Below are 12,878 nucleotides of genomic sequence, written 5' to 3' on the forward strand. Positions count from 1 at the left end.
GCCATAAGATTGCGTTAATGGCGCTTTATGATGTTACTGTTCGTACCTGCTTTTGACAAGATTTTGATATTAATGAATGACAGGTTAATTTGACAAGGCGATTTATTAGGCAAGGTTAATTTAATTGATAATTGACATTAATAATTTTTAATACAATAATGCAATAGATGAAATAAAAATATCATGAAATAATATTAAGAGATATTGATATATCGCAAAAAGTGAAAAATAAAAAGTTCTTCATCTCGCGCCAAGTCACGCGAAGCAAAGATTACGCGTTGTAACGGCGAGATGCATTGTGTAAAAGTACCGCAACCAAAAAATAAAAAATATAAAAAATACATAAAAATATGTAACGAAAATGTAAAATAAATATAAAAATAAATAAATAAATATATATAATGTAAAAATAAAAATAAGCAAAAAGAATTATATTTTGATGAAAAAAAGAATGATATTATTAAAAAATGATATTATTAAAAATTACCTTTTAAAAAAGGTAAAAAAGGCATAAGTACACGCATTATGTGAAAAAATATTATATTTAAATAATAACATTTTTAAATAAATATACTTCTGTAATGAAAATAATTATAAAATAATTATTTAAATTTCCTATAAAAACAATGATATCAAAAAATGCGCTAAAAGCATAAAAATTTATGCTATAAAATATTTTTATTTTATTGTTTTCAATATTAAGAAAAATTATATTTAATAAATCACATTATAATTAAAGTAATAGTATAGCTAAAATAAAAGTTATTTTCTAAATAACTAAATGCACAATATGCACGTATCTAAGGCTTTGGGATATAATTATTTTTATATTGAAAAAAATTTCTCATAAATTCTAAATCGCATAAGACAAATTTATATCAAAGCAAGGTATAAAAACTTCTAAATATAATTGAAATATATATATAATAATTTAAAAATCTACTAAAATTAAAATATAATTGAAATTTTGGTAGATTTTTAAGTTATTATATAAATATATACTTTTTTATTTTTGATACATGCTTTTTATATGAAACTTAATAAATTTTTATATAAAATATAAATATTTAATATAATAATATTTTTATATAATTGATGCAACTAATTTTCACATAATATGGGGTATTGTGCAAATAAATCTAACAAGTAATACAGTGAAATAGTGAAACGTATTTAAGTCTAAAAAATTTTTAATAAAAAACTTGGCTCTCTTAAACTAAACAAAATGCTAAAATTAATGTATTTTTGATAGATTTGCATTGCAATTATTTTGATTAGATAGATTAATAGATTAGATAGATTTGATTGGTAAATTAAACTAAATTAAACATAATTTTAAATTAAATTAATTATTTATTGGTTTTAATATATATTTTGCAAGTTAACAAAATGTAACAAATAGATTAATTAGCAACACCAAGTTTTTTTAATTAAAAATTTTTTTATACTTAAATATGTTTCACTTATTTTAAAAGACATTGCAATTTAGATATAGTATCTTTTTAATATGATAGAAATAATAATCAACAAATTTTGTAGCATAAATTTTTATTAATTGGCGCGCAATTTTTCAATATCACTTTTTGTAAAAGATTAAAACAACTTTCTACAACAGTTTTCTTGATTCGGATATCATTACTACATAAGTGTTTTTTACATCTGGCACATTACTTGGCGCCTTTTTACATTTTTTTAAAAGATAAGTTTTTATAGTTATATCATTCTTTTTTTACTATATATTATTTTAATAACATGTAAAACAATCGATTTTTTGATAAGTTTATTCAACATTGTGAGTTTATACTATAAAAAGTATTTTAATAAAAAATGTGTTTCTATTTCGACTCTATATGTTTTATAAACCATATAAATTTATTAACTTAATGCAGTGCTCGGAGTTAGTTGCCCTTTTCGGGCCGATATCTGAACCGACGCTTTGATCCCCCACTACCGTTTAAGGCTCTGCGGCCGAGCCGCCGATCGCGCGTAACGTTACGCTTCATGAGCGTTTCAATCTAAAAAAATATGCTAAAATTGTACCTTCCGTCAAATTGTTGTTAAAATATGCTTTGCCTATATTATTATTTCTTAAATATATTATTATAACATATATAATATATGAATAATAGACAAATTATCTGGCAAAGCATTGATTTATATATATTATCATTCACGTACAATATTTAAAAATATACAGGGTCCCATAATTCGCGAATCACCTGTCATATGCATATAAAGCATGTCAAATTGAGTAGGAAAGTCCTTTACCATTTTGCGATTTTCCTAATAATTATTGAGATATTCATTAAAAAGATCGGCCAGTCCGCGCCTTACACAAGTGCGCGTCGAGAAGAAACATTCTACTGTAATGCGATACTAAGCGCACGACGAAGCAATGGGAGATGCGCTACAAAGGCTATGTATGAGCGAACTCTGGAGCCTCGCGTCGAACTATTCTCTCTTTCTCACTCTCTATCTCTCTTTCTCTTTTCGCGCGCGAGACATGGAAAGTATTATCGTTTCCACATCATCTTGCGGTAGATAACATGGTGCATTTTTTTTAAAGTGATATCCCCAATAGATCTAAGCCACTCTCATATTTTAATGTAATAATTGTTCGAAGTGCCTTCTTCGTTCTCGTAAACAGAATTCGATTCTTCGAATGATATTACACGTCGCGCGATACGTCTTTTCCGGCGTAATGGTATTAAAATCTGCAAGAATTGCTTCTCGTACTTCAGCTTCTGTACCATCATGCCGGTATTCAACTAAATTTTTAACGTGACCCCGTACAAAATAATCTAGTACATTAAGATCTGGCGATCGCTCCGGCCAAATGATTGAGCCACCTTGACCTATCCATCTGTTCGGATAATGCGCGTTTAAATGTTCGCAAACTCGGCGAGCGAAATGCGCAGGAGCCCCATATTGAAAGATGAGTTCCATTCTTACATCGAGAGGTACATCCTCGAGAAGAATCGGTAACTCATTTTTTAGGAAATTCAAATATGTTTTCCCATTTAAATGTGATGGTAGGAAAAAAAAGACCAATCTAAAAATTGCAAATAAAGTAATTTATTAAAGCTGGGAAAAACAATTCTTTAATTTACTAAAATTTACTTACGACTCGGTTCGCTGTTATTCTGGCCCATACATTTATCGACCATTGATATTGGAACGTGCTCTCCCGAACGGCGTGCGGATTGTCTTCCGCCCATAATAAAAATTATTAAATACACCGTTCAGGTTGAAGGTTGCTTCATCCATCCAAAAAATTCGATCGGGGAAAAAATCATTTTGCCGACACTGAGCGAGAAACCCTGTGTATGTTTCACTGTTAATATTTATTTTTTTTCAATAACAAAAATATTAATTGAAAGTAATAAGATAATACCTTCACAATAATAGATTCGTTGTTCTTCATCTCTCGCCAAAAGTTATTGTACTTACCGATAAGGATACGATCACAACCCGTTTCGGCGTAGAGTATGGTATACTATACTATTTGTCGAGATAAGCAGAGCATTTGAGCGACATGACACACTATTCCCAGGATTCTCTTCAAATGTTCTCAAAATCCTTTCTTCATCGTTTACACCGTAATGCATTGGTACACCAGCATTTTGATGATTTGGAATAAGAGTTCCCGAGTTTTTAGCGCGATGAATACATCTCAAAATCACATTATAATTAGGATGTCGTTCACGCTCGGAAAATCGCTCCGCGTAGAGATGAGCCGCGGCTCGAGCATTTTGTCCGGTTGCTCCATATGCAATAATCATATCGGTATATTATTCTGCATTATATTCCTGCATTGAAGACTTTTTTTACAAACTGTATAGTCGCAGTATGCGTCGCGGGGCGCATACTATGGTGAAACAACAAATAACGATCGAAAAGGAATGACCAATAATAAATGAACGCAGTTGACTTTTTATAAACGTTTATTTTTTCAAACGCTTGTACCGCGGCTTATCTTTATGCGGGACGATTTCTTAGTTCACGCGTAATTTAATATCCTTGCAATCAGCATACGCACTCAATACCGAAAAACATCATGATCGGCGAATACTACAAATTGTCACTTATACTATTTAATTTTTTTTTTCTATTTTATTTTCTAATACATTTGTTATTATTAAAATTGATTATTCATAACTATTATTTCTAGATTTATTATTTTTGACCTCACTCATTTCATTCATTCAATAAAAAATAAAAAACACGAAATAAAAACAATAATTATTGCGATGGCAAAATACTCGGCTATTCAAAACGCTGATAATCAAAAGCGCATCTATTTTTGTGAAGATATTCTTATTATCTTTAATTAATATTTTTGCGTTATTAAAAGAAAAATAAATATTAATAGTCAGCGAAATATACAGAGTTTCTCACTCAGTGTCGGCAAAACGATTTTTTCCCAACCGAATTCTGAATGGATGAAGCAACCTTCAGCCAGAACAGTTTTTAATAATCATAATTTAATACTCATAATTTAATAATCATAATTTAATAATCATAACATTTTTATTACGGACGGAAGACAATCCGCACTCCATTCGAGAGCGCGCGTTCAGATATCGATGGGCAAGCATAAATGTATGAGCAGGAATAACAGCGAACCGAATCGTAATAGTAAATTTTAATTAATTAAAGAATTTTCTTTCGCAACTTTGATAAATTATTTTATTTAGTAATTTTCAGATTGGTCCTTATTTCCTACCGTCACATTTAAATAGGAAAACATATATAAATTTCCTTCAAAATGAGTTCATGATTCTCCTTAAGGATGTTTCTCTCAATATAAAAACAGAATTTTTGAACATGACAGGTCTCCTATACACTTCGCACACTAGGTTTGCGAATATTTAAACGCGCATTATCCGAACAGATGGCTCGGTAGAAGTGGCCCGTTCATTTGGCCGGCGCAATTGCCTTAATGTATTTGATTATTTTGTATATAATTTTATAAAAATTTAGTTAGTAGCCGGTAGTGAATACCGGCGTGGTACAGAAACTGAAGTACGAAAGCAATGTAAGCAGCTTTTAATATCGCTGGAAACGGCGTATCGCGCGACGCGCAATATTATTCGAAGAGCCGAATTCTGTTTACGAGAACGAAGAAGGCACTTCAAACAATCATTACATTAAAATATGAGAGTGAATTAAACCTATTGGAGGTACCACTGTAGAAAAAATGCACCGTGTTATCTACCGCAAAGTGATGTGGAAACGATAATACTTTCTATGCCCCGCGCTCGAAAAAGAGAAAGAGAGATAGAGAGTATGTGTGAGAGAGAGAGAGAGAATAGTTCGACACGAGGCTCCTGCGTTCGCTCGTACATAGCCTTCGTAACGCTTCTCCAACTGCTTCACCGCGCGCTCGCATTATAGTAGGACGCCTCTTCTCGTCGCGCGCTTGTATAAGGCGCAGATTGGCCGATCTTTTTAATGATTCAATAATTAATAGGAAAATCGCAAAATGATAAAGGACTTTTCTAGTCACTTTGACATGCTTTATATATGCACATGACTTGTGATCCGCGAATTATGGGACCTGTATATATACTGCAATATCTCAATTCATAATTAGTTTGGTGCAATTAAAATTCCTTTGATTTGCAAAGTATATCTTACAGAATGTATAATTTGAAAAAATTTTTGCGTAATTTACATTTTATATAAAATTTTATTAAGTTTTATACAAAAATATGTATCAAAAAATATATAATGATTTACTCTAAGTCTATTAAAATTTTAATTTTTGAATACATATACATTTACATATTATCTACATATATTATCATTAACATATATATTAAGGCATGAGTTTGTCGCGTTCTTTATTTTATATTTTCTGCGTGTTAATGTCCATGACATATAAAGTCTCGCTCCGATCTTTTCCGCGAGTGAGAGCAAATGTTCAGTTGAACAGTCCAGAATGTTCGGTCTGTCGAAACAGTCTAGTCAACCGTTTCTTCAAGCGCGGACATTGTAAGAAGAGAAATAAAAGTATATATTTTTCTTTCACAAAGATCTCTTTTCTTTCGCCCTTAATTCAAACTAACTTTGCAGTAACAATATATTATATCATAATAATATATATATTTATAAAAATATACACGTCTTAATGCAACCCGGGCACTCCAAGTTTTTATACTTTGCTTTGGTGTAAATTTGTTTTATGTGATTTAGAGTATATGAGAAATTGTCTTTCAATAAATATATCCTAAAGCGTTAGAAATGTGTATATTGTATATTTAGTTAACTTATAAAATAAGTTCGTTTTAGATATACGCCCTATTATTTTAATTATATTGCGATTTATTAAATATAATTTTACTTAATATTGGAAATAATAAAATAAAATTTTATTACATAAATTTTTATTTAGTTGGCAACTTTTTAATATAATTATTTTTCTAGGAATTTAAAACAACAATTTTGTATAACAGTTTTTTAGTTGAAATGTTTTTATTTATATAATAATAAAAGAAATAAATTTTATAGCATAAATTCTTATTTATTTAGCTCAATTTATAGTATTATTTTTGTAGAATATATTTGTACAACTTCTTTTGTTAGAAAAGTAATATATATTTATTGGTTTTTATTTTCAATAATTTAACACAGTTGTATAAATGTATATAACTGTTTTTCACAACTGGCGCCTTTTTTATCTTTTTTTTTAAATGGTAAATTTTTAGGATTATAATATACACTATACACTAATTGAAAGATTAAATTCAACGACAAAAACTGACAGAATATATTTATAATGTATAATACATCTTTAGTTTAATTGTTTATTTACTCAAAATTCACAAATATTCAAAATGTCTTCTATCTGCTTCAATGCGCATATGAATATATTATGGGCTGTCGTACCCTTTCAAAGATTCCATGATGACTTTGCAAACATCTATGATGCGTTGATGAAAACATCTTTTCATTTGCAATTATAGTGCATAATTAGAGCTTTTAAGGGTTTTATAGATAAAAATCTCATGAATATATGTCGTGAACATACTGAATTCAATGTAATCTTTCGATTATAACTGTTAGTGTGCTATTCTATCTTAACGTCAATCTTATGAGTCTCGGCTTGTAGCGCCCTACATCTCGATACACACGTTATTTCGCGCGGTTTGAGATTTACTTTCCGTACTTCTACTTCCGGCGTGTGCCTCCGCGAGAACGTAAGAGTCGCTTATATTCGCCACAATTTCTTATCGTAATAAAACGATTTCTTTTGCGCGTCAACACGTGTGTCGACTTATTCTCCCTCGCCAATCTCCGACGGGTTATGGGCTCAGACTCGCATGTGGGAGGGAAGTAGAAAGCTCCTGCAAAACTTCGAAAATCTCGCCGCGTCGCAAACCAAGCTTTTGAGTTGGGCTTCTTGATCGTGGGCGTACTGAGTTTCGTGAAATCATCATGAAAGCGATAATGAATTCGGTGAAGATCAACTACCACGTAAGGACACTATTATAACATATGGAAACTGCAGATGAGAATGTTAGTCAAGAACATCGTGGAACTATGTAATAGAATTCTAGGTAAATCTCAGGTTACCGTTGCCAAACAATGATACGCAGTCGACAGCGAACGACCGCTTGGCCGTTGTATCGCGACATCAGCGTCGAGCCGATTCGGATAGGATATGGCGAAGCGCATTGTGGAAATGATCAAAATACAGGAACATATGAGTCGAAAGGGCCAGCCAAAACGAGTAACTGCCTGCTCAAAAGACGGACGGAGACGATGATGCACGCCACATCTCCGATGATTTTTCGATGCCGCAGACAAACTGCATGATATAGGCGTGATTATGAACCGTCGGTTGACAACAACGCTACTATACAGTCTACCGGCCAGTCCCGAAATTTCCGAATAGCCATCGAATACCGCCATTTGCCAACTCGGATGGCGTATCTGTGTGAAAATAGTAAGGAGAAGTACTGATGCGCGCAGTGAATATCGCTTGCTGCATGAGGGATCAGACCCATGCTGGCTAAGGCAGCGGTCGGGGTATTGAAAAAGCGAATACAGAGCAGCGATACCGACGACTCCGGAACCATTGACCGATCGAGAGAAACTCACGCGATTCGCTACATGAGCGCAGGCAAACAGGACAAAATACGTTTGAAGCTATGCTAGCGTGCTGAACAATGCCCTTAACATGACGGCATCATCCACATCGAAAGCTAGAAAGTAACGGTAGTGCCCGGCACAGATACCCTGCTATCCTCTGTGCAACGGCGCGAGTACGTTCTTTACGAGATGACCAGCTCGTAGAGGCGGTATTGAATCTCGCAAACTGCACCTCAACAAGATGGAGGGCGAAGGAACGGCACAACTAGCAGGTAGCTAGATAACGTACCAGAAAGCGAGATAAATGGTGAGATAAATATTACTTCCATCGCGAGCTCGTTGGGACTCTCACCTACTTATCGAATCCACGCGACCAGATATTGCATTCGCGGTGAGCTACTTGGGCTAATTCAATAACTGTTTTGGAACTGAACATTGGAAGGCGACCAAAGCAAAGTATTCACGATACTTGCGCGGCACATTCGACTTCCGGACTACGAGAGCAACTCTGGAATCTATCAAAGGGATTCGTGGACGCAGACTCCGGAGGCTGTTGCGATGACAGGCGATCATACACGGGATACATTTTTCTATTCAAAGCGGATGTCCTGTGTCCTGGGATGCGAAAACAGTCTACGGTCGCGTTGTCTACAACCGAATTGGAGTAGGTGGTTTCTGAACTGAATGCGCAAAAGGTCTATTATCTCCGTCGATTTTTAAACGCTCGGGTTCACATTAATCGGCTAACATTACTGTCTTTTGCGACAACCGAAGTGTTTTGAAACTAGCTGAGAACTCCATGTTTACTCGAGAGAGCACGTCGACTTATGCCGATTACTTCGTCCAGAGATGCAATCTAAAGAAGCGGTCCGGCTTGTCGTTGGAATGCATCTGCGTCGGGAGCTAACCGATTTCTGATTTTTTCTGATCAGGGGTTTTCTCTCGCCCAAAGCACGCGAACGTGTAGCGTCTGCAGGAATGGAGCACCGCATCATCCCGGGAGGCTGCAACGGTCCCCTGGGTTCGAGAAGTTGTTGGTGATCTCGGGCGCCCGATGCTTTGCGAGTTTGCGGCATGCTTAGCGCCCTACATCTCGATACACACGTTATTTCGCGCGGTTCGAGACTTACTTTCCTGTACTTCTACTTCCGGCGTGTGCCTCCGCGAGAACGTAAGAGTCGCTTATATTCGCCACAATTTCTTATCGTAATAAAACGATTTCTTTTGCGCGTCAACACGTGTGTCGACTTATTATCTCCCCACTAACCTCTGACAATAACTCATAAATACACTAAGGATAACTATGGGGAAATGTTTTTATGAGCAGTAACTTCACAGTTTTTTCAGCTAAGATACTGGTCATTCTTTTTATTTAAAAATTTAGTTTGAATTTAAAAAAATTAAATTTGGCACATTTGTCTTGTTCCCACGGTTTTTGTTTTTATAGTTTTGTTTTGTTTTGTATGACTTGTTTTTGTGAGCTGTATGTATTTCTACTATATGATGAAAAACTTGCCAAAATTAAAAAATTGATGGATTTTGAATTTGAACTTAAATTTAAAAGTTTGGATCGAATTTAATGTCTTGTGTGTTGCCTTTTCCTACTATTTATAATTTTATGACTTGTTTTTGTATCTGTACGTATTTTCCCTATATAATGGAGAACTTGCAAAAATTCAAAAAATTAGAAGACAAATTAAAAAACTTAAATTTTTTTAAATTTAATTTTAAAATTTGAATTGGATTTGAAAATTAACTCAACGCCGCATTTCTTTCTTTCATGGTTTCTGTTTTTTGATTTTTGTTTATTACTATCTTTATGATTGTTTTTGTAACCATACCTAACGTATTAACATTAGGTATTATATTTAGTTATTAGTTATTATATTATAAACCATCGACAATATACGTGTAGTAATGGCATAAGCAAGTTTTAGTGAGCCTTTATTAATTTCCTTAAATCCTAATTATTAATTTTAATTTACAATTTAATTGCAACAATAAATGTTGTGCATATCAAGTTTTAAAATTCCAACTCAATTTTTATATTTTTATGTCTATACTGAAGAAATGGATCAAAAATGCTTTAAACTGTACATTTTTAATGCACTTTTGTTAATTAAAATTTAACAATAATAAGTTACTATGCATCACATTTGCGCCTTGGCTATATCTCTCAGTATTCCCAATTTATTGTTATTAGGCCTATATTTACTTGTTTTATTTGCTTTTTCTATTTTTGGGATGGGTAGTATCGTGAATATTTTCCAATTATTTAGATAGCAACCTTCCATCAAAGAATTATTTATTATATTAATAAACTCTTCTTTTATTATGCAAAACATTACTTTTAATATTCGAGTATCACTAGTTATATTCTCTTTCGTGCTTTCCTTTTGACGGTCTCATAATGATTTCTAAGTCTTTTATTTTAATCATCTCAAAATTTTCCATAATTCTTTTATTTTCAATAATTAATTCAATAAATAATTTTTCTACTCGCACCTTCGGATTTATCACCATTTATAGATTTGATATTATTGCAGTTTAATATTATTTTGTTTGCTAATAATATTTCACATTTAACATCATCTCCTATATATAAAACCGTTTTTTCTATACTTTTATTTTCCGCATCACATCTAATAATACTATAACCCGATACATTTATTTCACTATTTTCAATTTCAATATTCAATCTAATCTCCGCAAATACTATAATTGCAGAATTGATTTTCTTCATAATTTCATGCTGTATCTCTCTCTTTTTTATTTTATTTTTTATAATATTATTTTTTTTCCTCGTTGTTATTTAATATCCTCTCAGCCTGCTCTCTGCTTCTCTTCTTGTATTGTTCTCTTAAATATCGAATTAAGTTCCGGATTAAGTGTTCATCATTATCTTTAGATCGTATCTTTGAATTTTGTCTGAACAATGTACATATCTTTTCTTAGTCGCAATGTATTTATTTTATGATTTTCTGCATTTGTGGCATGTTCCGTTTTGTATGCAATTTTTGCAATATGATGATAACTGCAGCATTTAAAACATTTTTAACACTAATATGATTGAACGCAGAATATTTTTTCTATCGTACGTTTTTTTTACTTAACATTAATTCATAAGTTTTTCATCTGCTTCAATTATTACGAAATTTCTTTCATTCTTCTTCTTCCGAATTGGATTATTATTTTTCATCTCTTTAACTATTCTCTTCATTATTGGTATATGAAATCGTTTATTTACCGCAATTTTATTCTGCTTTTTGATTGTATCTGTTAAATCGTCATTCAACTTTATTTCTTCTTTGCTAATGTTGACAATTTTTATCTTAGGTTTCATGCGATCTAACTCAGCCTACCTGTCGAGACTTCAATGTCCCGTACATAAAATGTCGCTTTTACACTCACAATCTGGATAGATAATATTCATGGTTAATTCCGGTCTATGCAATAATGATTTTAATTATTTTTTATCATTCTTTCTGACTATTAATCACTTAAAAGTTAACACTTTTACGGAGCGATATTTGACATCTTCTCAACAGCAGAAAGAGAGAGAGAGAGGCGATGTGAACAAATTAAAAAATAGAATTTTACTTTAAAGTGTCAAAATGTGCAAAGTTTGTATCATAACTTGAACAATTTCTCGCATTCGTCTATTCTGCCTATTTTCTGATTGTATGTAGTTTATTTATTAGGTCTTCTTTAATTTTCCGCAGGTAAGTATTAGTAACAATGAAAAACAAAAATAATGGAACAAAGAAGAGGAGAAAGAAAAGAGAATTGTCGCAAGTCGTATCACTACTTTTTGATATATTTGTTGATGCCACAAATGCAAGCGCAACTGAACGGCAAAGACTGGCTATACGACGGATGCTACTTCATAAATGTGCCGTGGAAAATTCACAGGTAAATAACGGCCGAAGAACTTGAGAAATATTACTGACAACTAAGTTTTGAAACATCTTCATTAAGGCACAAATCAATTTCAGATCGATAGCGTAATTGCATGACGCGAATAAGAATCTTCGAGGTTATATATGCTCAGATCAAGTGGAAAAATGGGGGATAAACAGGTACAATTATGGATAAAATCGTGTATACTGTAGTACAACAAGACACTCAATTCCTCTTCACTTAATTTTTTTTATAGAAATACCTATTTATATACTCGATTTACCTTTTTAGAAAAGAGAGTAGATACCCCCATAGAAATATCTAACGAAGAGCAGTTTTTGTTAGATCGTTTCACAATTCTTTTTTACCCTCTCTATTAAGTAATTTTAAAAAATATAACGAATTGGAGTGTTGTTGAATTTGTCTACAAATAGAAGATCTTTTAAAATAAAAATTCTAGGGTTTTCGATATGGTCGGTGGCATTCATTATAAAACGGATTAACTTTTACTGGTCATTTGAGTTTATGATAATGCGTGTATATCTTGTTTATTAGCCTAGTTCTAATGCACGTGCGGTTTCGTAATTATGTGCGTTTTTGGTGGGCTACCTTTGATCGCTTTTTACATTTTATGAAATTCCTCGCGATAAAAAAGTATCAGTTTTTCCGCTTTGCTATCACTTGGTTAGCATTAAAATATGAAATTTCAGTGCAAGCGGATGCTGTAGTCTCCAACATTTTATTATTTTATGTTATCCAAGTGTTTTAAGCTTATATTTTCTAAAGTGATTGTACTCGCCAGCTATTGCTTAATGCATTTTTTATGTTTATAGTTTTTCCAAAACCTTGTGTGTGCTTGAATCGTGGGAAAGAATAGAATC

Source organism: Cataglyphis hispanica, chromosome 9, assembly GCF_021464435.1.
Source record: "Cataglyphis hispanica isolate Lineage 1 chromosome 9, ULB_Chis1_1.0, whole genome shotgun sequence".
NCBI classification, from domain to species: Eukaryota; Metazoa; Arthropoda; class Insecta; order Hymenoptera; family Formicidae; genus Cataglyphis; species Cataglyphis hispanica.